Source organism: Protopterus annectens, chromosome 11.part0, assembly GCF_019279795.1.
Source record: "Protopterus annectens isolate FY-2018-M chromosome 11.part0, PAN1.0, whole genome shotgun sequence".
Taxonomy (NCBI): Eukaryota; Metazoa; Chordata; order Ceratodontiformes; family Protopteridae; genus Protopterus; species Protopterus annectens.
This window is the reverse complement of record NC_056745.1, coordinates 318954000-318973001: the sequence shown is the minus strand read 5'-3', so window position 1 is coordinate 318973001 and position 19002 is coordinate 318954000. Positions and strand designations below refer to the sequence as shown.

Below are 19002 nucleotides of genomic sequence, written 5' to 3'. Positions count from 1 at the left end.
CAGGCATTGATTCAAAATTGAGTTATCTTGGCATTTCATGTAGTGATACTACAGCTGACTTCTGCCAGAACATGGTACTTGGAATAAGGGGGTTACTAAGCCAGCTGTTTATTTTACAGATGTGGTCTTTGTTCTGAAAGGTGTGGGGTACTCTCGATGTCAGAGCTCTTCATACTTTCCATAATAAGAGGATATTTTGTCTTTTCCAAAGGACTGCTTCCATTCATCTTTTTAGATGAGATGTTTTAACAATGACTTCCATACCTCTGAAGTGTACCTCATTATAAGGAATGTTCCTCATTTTGAATTTTAAAAAGGCCGTGTTTCTTGAAGTTTCACACTGAAAAGGTCTATCACACGATCATTCTTAAAATTGTTTTAACTGATACCCATGGTTAATAATACTGAACTGTATTAATAATGTTTTATAATAACACATTTTACCTTCGCATGAGCTTCCTAGTTGAACTTGTTAGTAAGCTTTTTAGCACGTGTTTCACATTTTGCCCATTTGTTCCACATTAAGAGAAGTAGTGTTCAACATTTAAGTGCTGGATGGTTGATAGATATGTTAACTTCATATTTTGTTTTAGTTCCTTGAAGCAGTCCCACTTAACCACCCAGAAACTTCAGATCAGCTTTCTCATAAGCTTTACTTGAATGATTCCTTATTTGCATTACCTCCTATGTCTACTGAAGTACCTTTAAGGTATGTCAATACTATCAAGGAGACAGCCTGAGTAAATATATGAGGAAGGTGTGTGCCATTCTGACACACGTTTTGTTTGCTCATATGCTATTCTGTGTCAGTCAAGATCCCTTTTTTCCTGCATCCTGTTTACTAGAATGCAGCATTCTCACTGTTCTAGCACTGGCTTATATCCATATCCTCTGTCTGATTTGATTCCTTTTTCCTCAAAAATCATTCTACCCAGTCTGAATACTTGTCATGAGCATAATTATCAGTGTTGTTAGTCAAATTTTAACCAGTTGACCTTTGACAGTGCGGACAAGTAACGTTGCTCTCTGCTGCTAGATTGGTGGCAAACTAGTTCTAGGAGTCGACAGATTCAAAGTTGACCAATACTGAAGTGGAGAACTGCAGACCACAATATCATGGAGACTCTCAGTTTGTTGAGCCAATGTTCCTTCAATTTATATCTTTCACTTGCCTTCAATGTTGCATGTCCAAATCATATCACCTTTTTATTATTTCTTTTAACACATACTTGCCCTATGTTTTAAATCTTTCCTCATATCCTAACCCCTCAGTTTCTTTCATCATTTTGTTGACTATACATAGTGGGATTTTTAACAGCCAGATATTCTTTGATCTGAGTGTTTTCTTACAAAGTATTCAATGTGCAGTCTTTCTTGTGCCCTATATACTGGCTGGATCAATCAGTCAATCAATCAATAAGTCAATCAATCAGCCAGACTTTACTTGTGTACCTGTATCAGGGCACATTAGAAAATAAATACAAGTAAAGCAATCACTTAAAATAAGGTATGTAATAAAACAACATATTATTAATTTGTATAATACAAAGGCCAAGTGCATTATGTTAAAACGCTAAAATACATTAAATGGATCTCTGTATACTAAGTGAAAAGGGCATTTCTCAAGACACTAACTAAAGCTATCTGCAGTGAAGCATTGTTAAGCATGCAGTTGATAACAGAAGGAATGAAAGTCTGAGGTTTGCAGCCTAACCTTGTGTACCCCTAGTAGTCCCTGAGCAGTCAGGTCGAAGATGGCTGGGAGGGGATCAACAGCTCTTTCAAATAAGCAAGTCTAATCAGAATCATATAGGATACCCTGTGTTTTACAGAAACCCTCTGCAGGTTCTTTATCACTATTGCAGGGCATGGAGTGCTGTGATTACACTCCTAAATTGGAAAAAAAAAATCTGTGAAGTTCATCTGTAGCCCAAGACCCAACTATAATAGTGCTTTCAGAGGTGTATAACAATTGTTACATATCCTCTAGGCTCTGTAATGTCTGGGTCACACACAAGGTATATTCTTTCACTTTCAACTGTCCTTGAATGTCTTGCCTCATATTTTCATTCTGTTCACTCAACTTTACAGACTTCAGTATGTGAATAACTTATGTAATTAAATTACAGCAGTATATGAAAACAGTCTCAGTCTTTTTCATCCAATTATATTTACATGCTGGCATGTAAACCACAAACACATACCAGGAGCCACTCGTGTGTTGTGTTGCACCTCTAAACACTGGTAACCAATAAAAATGCTTCAGGCGACTGTAACATGCCACTCTCACATAAAATAGCCACAGGGCGAAAACTGCACAACTCCCCACTTAATTTATTGAAAAACACACAAAATAAACTCAGTGTTAAGTGTTTTTGTCCCTTATATGAAGCAGGACAGTTATACATTCTCCAAGGCTTCATTTTAAAATCTTTGTTTAACCATGTGCTCTATTATATCATTTCAAACCAAGACATAAAATATTTAAAGTGCCAGTACCTTTTTTTAAGGATAGCACACAAACGCATCACAGAGTATATTGTAGCCACAAAGTATAACAAGTACAGTTGCTGTAACATATACATCTGAAACCACCACTGACTTCATTTTAATACTTAAGTAAAAGAAGAAACTTCATTTAACCTTGGTGAAGTATCGGTGTAAGTTTTTAGTTGCCAAAAAAGTTCTCTGATTTCTGACGCTCACTGCATGCTACCCCTCTGAGATTTAAAGTTACTTTCTCTAAGATCTGAAATAAAAAGCTGTGATCAGAATACTGCTAAAATGCTTAAATAATGCATTATACACAATGAACATTTTCCGAAAATCCACTTACTCTAATTCCCTCTACACTATAGTAGTTGTAATCCCCACTTTCAGAAAAAAAGCCACATTTAAGGGAAAGATTCAAACACTGAAAAACATGCAAAAAGGCAGGGGTGCCCTAATGAGGTTCTGATTAACACTCAGAACAAAGTAGTTCAGAAAAAGAAGGAGGGGATATATACTCTTTTGTTGGGTAGGGCAGAGAATAACTTGCAAAGAAGATGCTTTACTGGTTATAGCAGACATTAATGACTTGTTTACATTCATCCTGCAGGACATCGGGATGGAATGATCTTGTAACAGTCTTATTAAATATAATAAACTACCCACAATGAACATAAATGTTGTTTTTGAATTGATGGAATATCTACCGAACAACATTTTGTTTTTAGTTTTGAAGGGGATATATTTAAACAAATTACAGGGATTGAAATGAGGTCTTGTGACAGTACCCAAACTATAACAGCTATATAGTTCTTTCATTGTTACTTTATAAACGCAAGAAATAAAATTGATTATTTTTGTAATTTTTAGTACTAAGGAACATTTAGAATATGGAATTGTAGACATTACTTTATATGTCGAAGTAGGTTTTACTCATTTGTTAACCTGTCTCTTTTAAGAAGGACTGTTTTACATCACATAATTTGAATTAACATAACATGATAACTTAGTATTTAAAAAATGGTGGCTGTTACAACGTTTCATTCTGAAGACGTCTATTTTTTGGATGGAAGTACTCAATAAACTTTATTTTTGGACTAAGTATTATTTGCTAATACATTGTTCTATCTTGCTGAGGACAACTTTTATTGTTTGGATTTTATTAGTTGCTGGTTTTCTTCCACATTCCACTGGGATTTGCTGAGTGTGTTTGGCGAAAAAATAATACATCTTTGATTCTCAATTTTGTTTTAACATTGATAAATTTCTGTGTATATTTTATATATCTATGTATGTAGTAAAGCTTTCAGTGTTCTTTCTTCTTCTAAGTCCATAATGCAGGCCACCACACAATACAGTATTGTGGTCATTGGAGACTCCATTGTGACACATACTGATGTCCATCTCACCAGGCTGAGTAAGGAGAAAGTCAGAGTCAGTTGCTTATCATGGGACAGGAACCACCACATTACACACACACTCAAGTCATTGGATCTCAAGTACCAGTATGACTCGGTCATAGCACATGTAGGTGTAAATGATGTGAGACATACCTCCATAGACTACATAAAGAGAGACATCATGGAGTTCTTGAAATATGTGTCCCAGGCTGGTATGAGCCTAGCATTGAGCAGCATTTTATGTTCTCCAAGGACGATACCACAATACAAACAAAAGATGACTGACTTTAATAATTAGCTTAGTTTCTGGTGTCATTCTAAGGGGGGTGCAATATTTATCAGCATGGAAGGAGATGGTCAACAGGCCATGCTGCTTTGGCAGGGGTCTGCACATCTCCCCTCTAGGCTTTTGAATACTAGCTAAAACATTGTTCTCCCCTATAGTGCCCTTTTTAGGCAATGCCAGATCGAAAGTACTTCTGACATAGCAAATCAAAACCAAGAAAATCTAAAGGCATTACTATTCAATGCTTGGAGTCTACATAGAAATCAAGCTCTCTTCACCACAGAGAATACTGATTTCTGTGAGCACACCAACAGTGCACGGTTATAATGCCTTCCACATACTTAGACCAGCAACTACACAGACATAGGCTAAAGGCTGCAGTGTCTTGATTTACATCAAAAATAAATATACCTCAAGGCTGGTCAAACAGGACTTCAGCTTATCCAATTTCAAATCACCATAGGCAAAATCCAGCACCCTTCCTTGCAAACTACAGGTTCCCCTCCATGACCCAGGAAACCCACGCCATGTATTTAAACTTATTAGAAAGATTAACCATCCAACCCAATACTATATTCATGGGTGACTTTAATTACCCCATTATTAATTGGGAATCATATACAACACCATGGAGATTCCTGTATTTTGTAAACAAAAACTCCCTGGACCCGATTGTCAGTACACTGACCAGGGGTGCAACTATACTGAATCCGGTTCTTACTAATATGGGAGAGTGCTGCACACCCTTTAGTGTAATGGCTTCTCTGGTAAGGTCAGACCAAAAAATGGTCTCCTTTGAAGTAAAAACAAGCCTGGAACCCCCTGCTAACCCTGGAATATTCAGGAACTACTCTAAGGTTGACACCTTACTATTAAGGGATAATCTGGCAAAATTTCAAACCTCCATAAACTCTGAGAACATTGCTGCCTACACTGAACGATTCAAAGAAACTCTGTACAAGCATGTTAATAGTTGCATAGAGGCAGCTGTACCAACCAGGAGGAACTACAGAACTGACTCAAAAAGCAAGCTACCCTGCTGGAATCACAACATCAGTAGGCTGTATAACAGAAGGAAGAAAATCATGGCAAAAATTAGGAGGTATAGCACCCAGCAGGTTAAAAGCACTTCATAGAAATGATTGCAAATGATGTAGGAAGTTTCCAGACACTGGACCCAATCCAGTTTGGTTTCTTCAAGGGCAGATCACGCCTATTCAACCTGGTGGACTTCTTGGAGAAGGTCACTAAAGCAATGGATGAGGGCAAAGTGGTTCACCCTGCCTACCTTGATCTGGCTAAGACATTTCACACAATACCCCACTCAGGCATTGTTGACAATCTCAAGAGGTTATGTACAAACCCTTATATCACCTGGTGGATAGCCTGCTGGCTCACAGACATGACTCAGGATGTTAGAATTGGGGAGTCTACCACTACAAAGTAGCCAGTCACAAGTGGAGTCCCTCAGGGATCGGTCCTGAGACTGCTCCTTTTTGGCATTTACTTCTCTGAAGTCAAGGCCAATATCAGTGGCAAAAAGCAAAATGGTTTCACTGCTGAGCAAAGATCGTCAACACCAAAGAATACAGAGCAACGTAAAGAGTAAGTAAGTCAACAATTACCACAGCAAAATAAAATAAAACTCATTAATATACAAATAATATCAGTGGCCTCTGGCTGACTAAATTTGCAGAAAATTGCAAATTAGGAGGTGTCATTAATCTCCCCCTGACACAAATGTTCTCCAGGAGGGTCTGACACAGACAACCAACTAGTGTCAAAGCCATGGACTAAAACTAAATGCCAAGAAATGCATAATAGTATCCTTCAGGAAGTCATCTAACCTGGGTAACTGTCATATTGACAATACACCCCTAAGAGTTGACCCAGTAGTCAGGGACTTGGGGACACACAGAGACAGTAATCAAGCATTTGACCATCATGTGTCTACAGTAGTGAGGAAATCATTCTATGTTCTACAACTTATAAACAAAGGTATGGCATCTATGTCCAAGGAAGTCATTATTCCACTGTATTCGGCATTCATCAGACCTGTCATTGAGTACAGTGCCCCCTTTGGTATGTACCTCACCAGGGATACCCAACAATTGGAATGTCCATAGAGGTTCTGCAGTAAAAGAATAAAGGGCATAAGTAACATGTCCTATGTAGACTGCCTCAAGGCCCTATCCCTGTATTCTGTCTCCTACAGGATGTTGAGAGGAGATCTTTGCCTAGAATACAAGACATTGTCAGACCCTACTCTGATGGACCTTAAACCTTGCCTGTGATATAAATAGGATCTGCTGGACAGACAGGCATGTATCGAAGAGACTACCCCTTCTCTGGATCAAGCTCCCTATCCATGTGAAGCAGAGTTCATCCATAATCCAGTTCAAGTGTAACTTGGACAACTAGATGGGGAACAAGAAATTCATCTCTGGTTTGCACCTGTGCCTCTAATGGACACAGGAAACCTGCAAATAGTTCATCTCCCAGGCCCCTGCTTGTAAATGTTTCATCTTGCAATCCCCTGATTACACTTATCAAGGGTATCAGAACTGGTCAGAGATTTGGGATGCATGACTAGGCTTAAAAAGGCTCTTGATGTCATTAGCCTAGTAAAGACCTATCAACCTATGAATTTATGTGAGGTCACCAATACCCAACTGAAATAACAGGCTCAAATAATTATTTTTTTATTGAATGCAAAAATTGTAATCTGAGCAAATTTGAATCACTTCATAACTTGTCAGAATTCTAAAGCAAGAGCTACAATCTACTCTGACATTAAAATTATTGAACATTAACAGGTATGAATGAGATAAGGGAGCTGAGATAGAAGTCAGTGAACTTTTGCACTTCTCTTTACCATGTATAAAATAAATGAAACATGATCTACAATTTGTTCTTGCACCAGTGATGCATTTCAAGCCATGAACCAAAAACACCAAGTATTCCACAGGGAGAAAAAGCACTGCGTTTCAATTCGAGTGGTTGAAGACGAAATACCACAATAATTGCAATGTTTTTAGTTGTTTTCAAAAAGATTCTGAGGCCAATAAACGCTCCAAAAGTAATTTATTGTTGCAATACATAACAACCTGCGTCGACCTAGGTTTCGTCAGTAACCACTGACTTCTTCAGAACACAAGTTGAACCATACAAAAAAGCCACTTAAATACTACCCACAATTGTTTGATTGATTAATACAAAGTAATTTAAAAATAATAATATAAAAACCTAAATAGCCAAATTATAAACAATTAGTGATCTTGCCGTCTTGTGCTATGTGAATAATTGCGCAGCAATACCTACATACAACTATATAAAATATACATTGACCTCATTACATCGTGTGTATCTCAAACCTTATATTATAATGTGTTGTACATATAAAAAGTTATTAATATTAAAAACAGTTAAAATAACGATACTGACAAATATATATATATTAATAAATTAATTATAAATATACACCAACTTCCTAATGTTACTATTGTTTAATATATGTAAATGCTCTCTAATGTATATATATAAACGTTATGTATATGAGAATAACCCATAAATGCCCTTGGGTGGTATATACCAATTTAAGTAATTAATGTAACCACCATCATTTCATGTCTATTGCTGATATATAATACATACGTACTATATGTTACATTAAATTTATTTTCCTTTTATGTTGTACATTCTTAATACAGGTTTAATACTGACAAATTCATTCAACCCAGGATGCTGATGTGCATTTAACAAAATTTGAATCCTGAGTTCTAATACATCCAGGTTGTACTTAGTGATCCTACCTTGTGGATCTTGCATTAGATGAGACACACCAAAAAACTTAAATTGATGGTTGGTGTGTTTAACTATATGCCTGGCTAATGCATTTGTAAGCTTGAGGTTTTTTATGTCCCCCAAATGTTCCTGTATTCGTTTCCTCAAGTGTCTACACGTTTTTCCTACATAAAAGGCATCGCAATGTTGACAAACCGCAATGTATATAACATTAGCAGTATAACAATTAATATGTTCATGTATCTTGATGGTATGTCTATTAATTGTCATTGTTGGACCTGTATTCAACATGTGTATGCAAGTAGAACACCTTCCACATTTAAAATTGCCTGGTGTCTTGTTGGAATACTTGCCTACATTATAACTAATACTCTCAAAGATGTCTTTTAGTGACATATCCTTTCTATAAATGTATGTAATGTCACCATCAAACAAAGCACCCAGAGTATTGTCCAACTTAATCAATTTCCAATTTTTCTGTATAATAGTTTTGATATTTTCTGACATACCATTGAAAGTAGTAATAAAAAAAGGTGTTGTATTAAAATTGTACCGTCCAACATGGGAATTAATGCTCTCCACATTATAGTGATGTTTACAATTCAGTATAGCTTTGTACACCCCACTTTGCCTTTTATTCTTCACCTCTCTCGAGATGTTAATACAAAAATCTTCCGGATAACCCCTATTTTTGAATAAAGATATAATAAAACTTATCTCATTATCAAAGTCCACCTCATCACTGACCATTCTGGCCGCCCTCACCATCTGGCCTTTTACCACCAAGTACCATCAAATTTGATCAAGGGGACATATTTGTCACAATGGATGTCTGCAACCTCTTCACAGTTATTCCACACGACAAGGGGCTAGAATGGTTGGAAGAACAGTTGTTTTACACCAATATATATGACCAAAATAAGATTAATGTGTTATCAAAATTAATGGACACAGTATTAAAGAATAATTTTTTGTATTTTGAAGGTGCTTATTATCGTCAAGTGAGTGGAGTAGCCATGGGGGCGGTATGTGCCCCCATGTTTGCAAACTTTATAATGACATACTGGGAATTGAATTATTTATTCAGTACACATTTTTATACACATATAAAATTTTATGGTCGGTTTCTGGACGACCTATTTATTGTATGGAATGGGGACTTATCAGAATTAAAAGTCTTTTTGGAATACACGAACAACAATGTTCGGTTTTTGAAATTTACATATGAGATTAGTATGGAGAGCATCACCTATCTGGACATAAGGTTAACATATGATAAAGTTAACAAGGTGGTCAAATCCAACATTCATAGAAAGTCCACCTTTTCAAATTCTTATTTGCATTTTGACAGCTGGCACCCTCACCATCAGAAAAAAGTGGTGGTAAAAGGCCAGATGGTGAGGGCGGCCAGAATGGTCAGTGATGAGGTGGACTTTGATAATGAGATAAGTTTTATTATATCTTTATTCAAAAATAGGGGTTATCCGGAAGATTTTTGTATTAACATCTCGAGAGAGGTGAAGAATAAAAGGTAAAGTGGGGTGTACAAAGCTATACTGAATTGTAAACATCACTGTAATGTGGAGAGCATTAATTCCCATGTTGGATGGTACAATTTTAATACAACACCTTTTTTTATTACTACTTTCAATGGTATGTCAGAAAATATCAAAACTATTATACAGAAAAATTGGAAATTGATTAAGTTGGACAATACTCTGGGTGCTTTGTTTGATGGTGACATTACATACATTTATAGAAAGGATATGTCACTAAAAGACATCTTTGAGAGTATTAGTTATAATGTAGGCAAGTATTCCAACAAGACACCAGGCAATTTTAAATGTGGAAGGTGTTCTACTTGCATACACATGTTGAATACAGGTCCAACAATGACAATTAATAGACATACCATCAAGATACATGAACATATTAATTGTTATACTGCTAATGTTATATACATTGCGGTTTGTCAACATTGCGATGCCTTTTATGTAGGAAAAACGTGTAGACACTTGAGGAAACGAATACAGGAACATTTGGGGGATATAAAAAACCTCAAGCTTACAAACGCATTAGCCAGGCATATAGTTAAACACACCAACCATCAATTTAAGTTTTTTGGTGTGTCTCATCTAATGCAAGATCCACAAGGTAGGATCACTAAGTACAACCTGGATGTATTAGAACTCAGGATTCAAATTTTGTTAAATGCACATCAGCATCCTGGGTTGAATGAATTTGTTAGCATTAAACCTGTATTAAGAATGTACAACATAAAAGGAAAATAAATTTAACGTAACATATAGTACATATGTATTATATATCAGCAATAGATATGAAATGATGGTGGTTACATTAATTACTTAAATTGGTATATACCACCCAAGGGCATTTATGGGTTATTTTCATATACACAATGTTTACATATATACATTAGAGAGCATTTACATATATTAAACAATAGTAACATTAGGAAGTTGGTGTATATTTATAATTAATTTATTAATATATATATATATATTTTTGTCAGCATCGTTATTTTAACTGTTTTTAATATTAATAACTTTTTATATGTACAACACATCATAATATAAGGTTTGAGATACACATGATGTAATGAGGTCAATGTACATTTCATATAGTTGTATGTAGGTATTGCTGCGCATACATAGATACAATTATTTACATAGCATAGGACGGCAAGATCATCAATTGTTTATAATTTGGCAATTTAGGTTTTTATATTACTTTTAAATTACTTTGTATTAATTAATTAAACAATTGTGGGTAGTATTTAAGTGGCTTTTTTGTATGGTTCAACTTGTGTTCTGAAGAAGTCAGTGGTTACTGACGAAACCTAGGTCGACGCAGGTTGTTATGTATTGCAACAATAAATTACTTTTGGAGCATTTATTGGCCTCAGAATCTTTTTGAAAACAACTAAAGACATTGCAATTATTGTGGTATTTTGTCTTCAACCACTCGAATTGAAACGCAGTGCTTTTTTCTCCCTGTGGAATACTTGGCATTTCAAGCCATGCTGGCACTTGGTCTTAAACATTTCATCATCTCCTGTGCTTGTGTCACATGTGGATACTACATAATGGGAATACCTGGTAGGCATAAGAGCCACTGAGTGTGTGTGTGTGTGTGTGGGGGGGGGCAAACTTGATATCTAGTTATGCTTCCATTATTAATGCAAAGTTATTTTGGAATAAATAAGGTTTGACTTGCTGAAGATGTAACTTGCATACAGTGTTCTATTTGAGGCTAGCAAGGTGGTGATTCACTTAATGGCATGTGTTGATATTAAGGCATCTGAGGTATCCAACAAAGACAAGAAGTTATTACTCTCCTGAAAGATTTTTGCCTCAAGATTATGACAGTTCATCCTAATGGGAACAACAGTGTCATACTAAGAGTACTCCATTGTCAACTACCTGCATATAAACCCTGATTTCTGCCTCACAGTCAGTGACACTGTTCAAAAATAAAGCTAGGATCCTAGATTGTACAGAAGGGAGGAGTATGAACATGTTGCTCCTATCATAGATGCAACTCACAGTCTTAAATCTAAGTACATGACCAGACTATAAATCTCACAAAAGGTCAAGTAATGCTCTTAGCAGAAACAAAATACAGTGAGTCAAGGTGAATCAAAACAAGCAGAAGCTTTTTGCAAAGAAAATGTACAATGTGATATCACCAGTGGCTTACAAAAGCAATTTAGATGAAAATAGAAAGTTATCAATATAATACATCAAAGGATCATCTTAGCATCTCTGGATCCAGTCTCCAGGTGATGCCCTTTCACTTTAATATCATGGTCTAGGCATGATTGTTACCTCTACATCAGTTTCTTTCTCCCTCCTTTTTAGGATCACCATAGTAAGACTATACCTTCCCTGTAGGTTTTCTTTCTAAAGACTAATCACTAAATCCAGTATGTCTTTTAACTAGGTGACTTTACTGATACTGCTCTAATCAGGCTTACTAGTTAGGTCCTTATATCAATGGATGAAAAAATTATGGGTGCTGTTTCGTAACTTTAAAGCCACTGAAAATTTTAGTCATAATAAACTGCACTACTGCCAAATGAACTTTAACCTTGGGCAGAGTACCAGTCATTAGATATTCTGTAACTTCAGCTCTCAAACTCACTGAGTGAAGAAAGCCAAGCAATATCTGATACTTCTCTAATCACCGGACAGATGCCATAAAGCTCCATCCTTGGCCCGCGTCTTTTTCCCTTTGTATGCCAACATACTCTGGGAGAAATGTGAGGATATGCTAGTCATTCAATGAACTGTAACAAGATGGCAAGATCTGCCACCTGTGCACCACACTTGGCTTTAAGTCACATTTCAGTAGTCTAAACTTTTATTTATAAGAAGGGGAAAAGGTTTAAATTATCCTAGATGTCAAGCTGTGTGACTTATTTGGATGGCTCCCTAAATAAAACCAAGACTATCTAAATCTAAGAAAAAACTCAGATGCTGGAGGAGCCAACTGGGGAGCGAGGGTGGGAGAGAGAGGCTTATGGTTGGTCCATGCCATGAGAATATGGAGCTCTGGAGTGCTGTGACGTCCAGTCCCACTGGAAGATAGAAGAAGGGTGCAGAGCACTTAGACTGGGACACATGCTTGTCTGTGGCCAAGTTACCTTGTTAGTAGACTTCTAAGGAGATGTAGCTTCTTGGGGAGAGCATATATGGAACTGTAGAAATAATTCTTCTAAAGGGGGCACTGCAGGGCTCTCATGCAAGTGAGTGTACACATGAGCTACCAATGGAAGCGGTGTTAGGGTTCATTAGAAAACATCTGATGGCTGCCTGAATGACAGTCCCTGTCAGTCAGTTCTCACCCATGTGAAAGGGGACTGAATGAGCCTCATTGCCAATAGTAAACTGATGACTGGCAGGCAGCAGGTGACAAATTAAATAAAATAGAACACAATTAAGCAAACAAATTCTACTGCATGTATGAAATAATCTTTGGAGATAATTCTCAGAATTACCATTGGCAGGTGTTTTTGAATAGTTAAATTAAAAAGTAACATTTTCTACATTTTCTGTCCCAACACGCTCAGACATTGAAGCCTACATTCTTAATATCATTCATAAATCATTGGTCTGTCAACAACTGACTCCTGAGATGATTACCCTTTCTGTTTGTAGATACTGGGCTTTTTACATTGTCCTTGCTGTTGTTTCCTTTTCTACTTTATTAGATATATGCTATCTAAAAAGTCAGTGGCTTCCTGTTGATTTTGGGGGTCTGCTACTGACTGGTCTATAGGGGAGTACAGGGAGGCCTCTTCTTCCTGAAGCACCATAAAACCATTATTTAACTTAAAGGGATGCATCTTGGGAATTCTGTTTTCATGTGTTACTGCTCTGTGGTCACCTCCTAAAACAAGTAAGTGGAAGATTCATTTTATTCAAGAGGAACCTCCATTTTAGCACTTGATACAGAATAGTAATATTACTTTGTAAGTCATAAGAATGGTGCATGGTGTTCAAATATTGTGGTCAGATTTAGAGATGGGCAGACCTGGTATTGCATTCATAAAGCAGACAACAGCAAAGAAGCACTTCAGCACTTCAGTCCAGACCACTCAGATACATACTCATACACAACTTCCCAACCCGCTCAAAGAATATAGCCACTTTATGCATGTGCTTCTATCATCTGATTGCGAAGAAAGTAAAGCACAGTAATGACCACAGTAACTGTGTATTTGAACTTGCTACTTGCAGACACATACACTTTTAAAACCTTTAAAAAACAAAAACAAAACAAAAAAGCAAAACAAAACAAAAGAAAGCCAAAAACATCTCCTACTGAATGATGTCTAATCCACAACTAAAATAAGCCAACTGCCATCTCTCTGTCTCTGTTTCTCTCTTTGAAACAGCTGTGCTTTCTACTACATCACTGGTACCACCTACTGCAGTCCCAGCCAATCACAATGCTTATTTGACAAGACCAGAACTAAAAAAAGTCCACTCAGCCTACATACGTGATCTCATCCAGATACTTAAAAAGGGTAGCACCTCAGCTTGTTCCTGGCTCATTATCTTGTTGGAACACAAGACCATGCCGTGCATACAGCTTGCGCCAGCTCCTGCGCCCACCCATAGTCAAGTTTGAAGTCTGCATATCTTAGCCAGTGCTGTTTTATATGCATTAGACTACTGACATTTTTTGTTCTTAAGAAGCGTTAATAAATTGCACAAAAAAGTACTAACTTGGTGGAGGGTAGGGAGTAGGAGCATAGTCCTGATTTCTAAGCTTACAGTACAGGGTAGGGAGCAGTTCCATTTTTGCCCCATGTTCTCATACTTTATTTCTTTATTTACTTATTGCATTTCTTTACTGGGACAGTCTGACTGGGCAGAAAGCTACCCTTTTTCAGCAGTGGCTGAGGAAAGAAAAGCTCCAGGAAATTCCAACATTATAAAAAGATTAATTGTAAACAGAGATATACAAGTAATAAACAAATACATAAAATATAAACAAGTAATAAACAAATACAAATACATAACATTTAAACAGAGTATCATTAATTAATAGCAGCATTATGTAATAAGTTATGAAAGTTTTTCCAGGGAAAAAAACTCCGGAAAAATATTATATAAAGAACATAGTAAACAGAGGTATACAAATAATCAGCGGATATAGAATGTTTAAGTAGAATATCATTAACTAACAGTAGCATCATGTAAAGCGCTATGAAACATATCTGGAAACGAACTTGATGGAAGGCGAGAAAAAGAGGAAAATAGTACGAAGAGACGGGAGCGAGAATGTGTTAGAATAGGTAGAAGGAAGGAGAAGATGGAGGGTTGGAGGACAAGGAGAACATTTGAACCAATAACTAAGGTACAGTGTTTGGAATGAAAAGGAGAAAGTAAGGGGCAGGACATTTATCCCCCAGGAGTTGCGAATGTGCAGAGCCAGGTATCTTTTAGGTATTATCTTGATTGTGCATTAAAGGACTTGGTGTTTGCTGTGTTTCTTAGAGTGAGAGGAAGTGAGTTCCAAATTTTGGCCAGGAAAGAGGAGTATAAAGAGTCACCTTGTGAGTTATTAGCTTTTGTTAGCAGTTAATAAATTTTGTCAGTGGATCTCAGCTGTTTACTTGGGTTATAAAGATGGAGAACATTTTTTAAAGTAGGGCATTTGTTTGGGTAACTGATGGGTTTTTGGGAAGTCACTAGTTGGGAAAGAATGAGGCAATGCCTTAGCTCTAACCACTGAAGTTATTTTTAAGACTAGACAATGATGTGTACTATAATGATGATGGCAGCAAATTGTGTCACTGTATTATAGCACTGTTCCAAGACTGAGAATTGAGCAGATTGTAGATTAATCAAGATGAGATCAATGAGAGAGGATTGAGCAGTACTTTTTCTGGAATTATCTGAGAGGTATTGTTTGACTATAAAGAGCACCTAGCTCTTGATGGGTGTTTTTTACTGATTGTTTTATGTGATGACCAAATTTTAAACTTTCAGCAGAGAATTGTCTTAGTAATTCTATCTTGGAGTTGTTAGAGGAAGTGATATTGAAATTAATTTTGTTGCCAGTTCAATGCTTTAGGGTAAATGGGATAATTTTTGTTTTTAGGGTTAGGGAGCAACTGTGTATCAGACATACAGGCCTCTAAGGTAGAGGAAGACTCTTTGGTGAATTGTTTTAATTTATCTATGCTTTTAGCAGAACAGATGATTGCCGAATTGTCTAGGTACTGCATGATAGTGGCTTCTTTAGAAGCTAGGTAGAGATAGTTAATGAATATATTACACAACAGGGGACCTACAATGGATCCCTGATGGATAAAAACTATATGATACAGATGCAAATTATTATCTTGAGTAACCTTAAGTGAACAGTCAGTCATAATGAAATCCAAGCAACTTGCTCTGGTTGCTGTCTTCCATCACCACATCTTTCATCACAGCTGAGAATGGCATATCAGTTTTCTTATTTAATAGACTTGCTACACTGTTCACTGTAATGCCACATGATTACTCTCTGATTGGAGAAATTGAACGTTCAGTAAATGCTGGAATGCTGCCGACAAAAAAAAAAAAAAAAAAAAGAAAATACAAAGTACCTCTTGATTCCCAGTGGGAACTCCCAGTAACATGTAGGTTATATACAGTACATAGATTAAGGACTGGGAAAGTGCTACAAAATGATACTACATTAGACTCTTTGACTATAGGCAAGTTGTTTCAGAGCAGGTCACATTGAGTTGTATAGAAGTTTTCAAGAAATAAAACTAAAACTGAAGGACGTGATGTAGTAGTAATTCAAGCAACTGAAAAACCTTGACATTGCTGGTAACATTGTTTAGTGAAACTTCACAATGCTGCAGAAAATGACAGATGAATGTATAAGAAATGGATCAGAAATATAGTTAACACTGAGCAGTACAAGTGGTTATTCAACATCATAACCATGCTACTTAAACCAAAAACAAGTGGAAGTCTTGGACACCTTCCCTTATTTGCAGTTATATAACAAGAAATGGCACAAAGTGTATGTCAAAGCTAAAAACAGGAAATCAACTCTTTGTTTTGTGTCTTCAGTGCTACCCAATTGAAATGCCACAGCATATAAAAAGTAGTTTTATGCATATAAAATGGAATTTGCTGTGCAAATATGTCTAAATTGAAGTGCAGATTGTAGAATTATAAAACTGTAGTAAAACCTTATTGCTTGTTTGCACATTTTTGTAAGACGGTGAACTTGACCACTAAGACCCTTTTCAGTCATTAACTTGAACAAAAAAAGCAAGACAACACATGGAGCATGAAACAGTACTAGCCTGACAGACAGCATATACATACATAATACTGTCAATACACAAATACACAATGCTGCTAAGGACTACAGTGACTGTCTGACAATGCATCGGTATGTGAGCAGTAACTTTCCTAGGTAACAATACCTATATAACTGCATTTATCTCTTTGGAGAGCTTGAGCTGAAAAATGAAGGCAGTAAGAGTTTGATGCACTCAGATACCAGAAGGGAAGGAACTCCACATGGATAACAGAGAGTGTATTAACATTGTGTGTTAGAGAGCAGAGATGAGTTACAAGAGAAGCAACCAGTGGTTCAGCTGATTTCACCATTTATGTACACTGTTTCACTGGCAACAGATGCTGCAGTACACTGCAGTACTTACAATGAAATAGTTCAGAAACTAATGAATGAAACAGAAGGGTAGCTCTCGAGGAAATGAGTAGCCACCCTAACTACTCTGTCATGTGGCAATGACATTACTTCTGATGTGCCATAGATATAAATCTGTAAATTTTGTTCTGCAATGTCTGTAGCCTTTGTTGGTTATAAGTGAAGGGACACCCAATGATTGGAAGTGCATATTAAGGTGTAGGGCCTAATACCCACTTCCTAATACAAAGTTTGGTTTGTTTTTTTTTTTCAGTATATAAAACTCACAGTTGCAGGTATGCAACAGGGCCATTACACTATTGCCTGTCTTATGTATGCACAATATCTAGCTTATGTAGGATCTAAGCAATCACCTATACACTTAAAAATCTGAATGCTTTTGTTATGGCCGTATCCAATACCAGTAATGGAATATTTCTCCTTGTACGTATTGACATGTTTTGTGTGCCAAACAGTATGATTTTGGTCTTTTCATGATTTATTGTAAGTCACAGATGCTCCAGAGACACTGAAAATTGAGCAAAATTTCTGTTAAAAGATTTGAAAATAAGGGTTGGGGAATTTTCTGAACATCAAATAATCATTCACCCACAATACCAAGAGTGACGCTATAGCTATAGCTATAGCTATAGCTAGGTCAATTGACAAATAGAAAACAAGTCCTTCAAGATTGAGGACTACAAACACGGATACACACACACACACACACACACACACACACACACACACACACACACACACACACACACACACACACACACACACACACACATAGTGAGGAAAAAAATTCATAAACCATAACATAGACATAATTAGCTCCTAAACACACACACACACACACACACACACACACACACACACACACACACACACACTAGAAGCAATTCATTTAAGCTCTATTACAATACAAATCAGACCCCTTAACAGCTTGCACCCAGGGCAGCTGCCCCCTTTACCCTGCCGTAGATATGGTACTAATACAAGTTAATGTAAAATGAGGCAAACAGTAGTCTTGGCATTGGTTGCTATGAAATGAAGTGGAAACTGTTACTGCCCAACAACAACTCTGAAGTGTCTGTTATGGAGATGGTCTGAGAACTACTGTAGAGTATAGGGACTAAGATCATAAATTTGCAAGCTACTGACCAGAAGGGCACATTGCCCTGAATGAAAAGTCTTAGATAAATCAATGCAGACTGCTTTTTTTTTTGCTGTTCTGCCTCCATAATGAGGCAAAAACTATTAGTGAGGTCTAAAATGCAGTGAATAGTGATCTGCCCTTTCCAGAAGCCATATTTTTGGATTGACATTTGCTCATATGATTCATCATGTGTCTTTAATTATGGGCTTAATGCTTTCTCCAGAGCCTTGATCAAAGGTGAGAGAAGGGTAGTTGTCCTGTAGTGTACTGGTTGGTCAAGTGGACCAGAACTGTGTTTTGGAATGGGAGATATGTTTGAAGTTTTCCATAGCTAAGGGACCACACCTCTGAGCAATGAACAGTTTATAATGTGTGCCAGAGGAAAAGCAATTCAAGTGTTAGATGCCTCAGAATTTGAGATACAAGCAATCAAATCTAACACTGCTATGGCTTAGAATTTTATGTAGTTATTTATTTATTTTTCAGCTGTTCATCTGATAATTCAAAGTTAGTGAAAAAAACAAAGACACTCTCTGAGGTGCATCCCACAGTACTGCTTACCACTTCTGCAGTTTCAACTAGCTGTTCAGATTCTAAAACTGAGGAGAGTGCAGCTATGACAATGTTTGGTTTTGCCATGTAACCTATTTATCTCTCTGCATCATTTG

The 19002-nt window shown here is 36.7% G+C and overlaps 1 protein-coding gene across 1 annotated transcript in view; it reads right to left on the bottom strand.

Annotated features, from left to right (window-relative positions):
* The window catches only part of LOC122815364 (dynein axonemal heavy chain 3-like), a 4921723-nt gene that overhangs the window by 481257 nt on the left and 4421464 nt on the right, over window positions 1–19002 (bottom strand). The window lies entirely within an intron of this gene.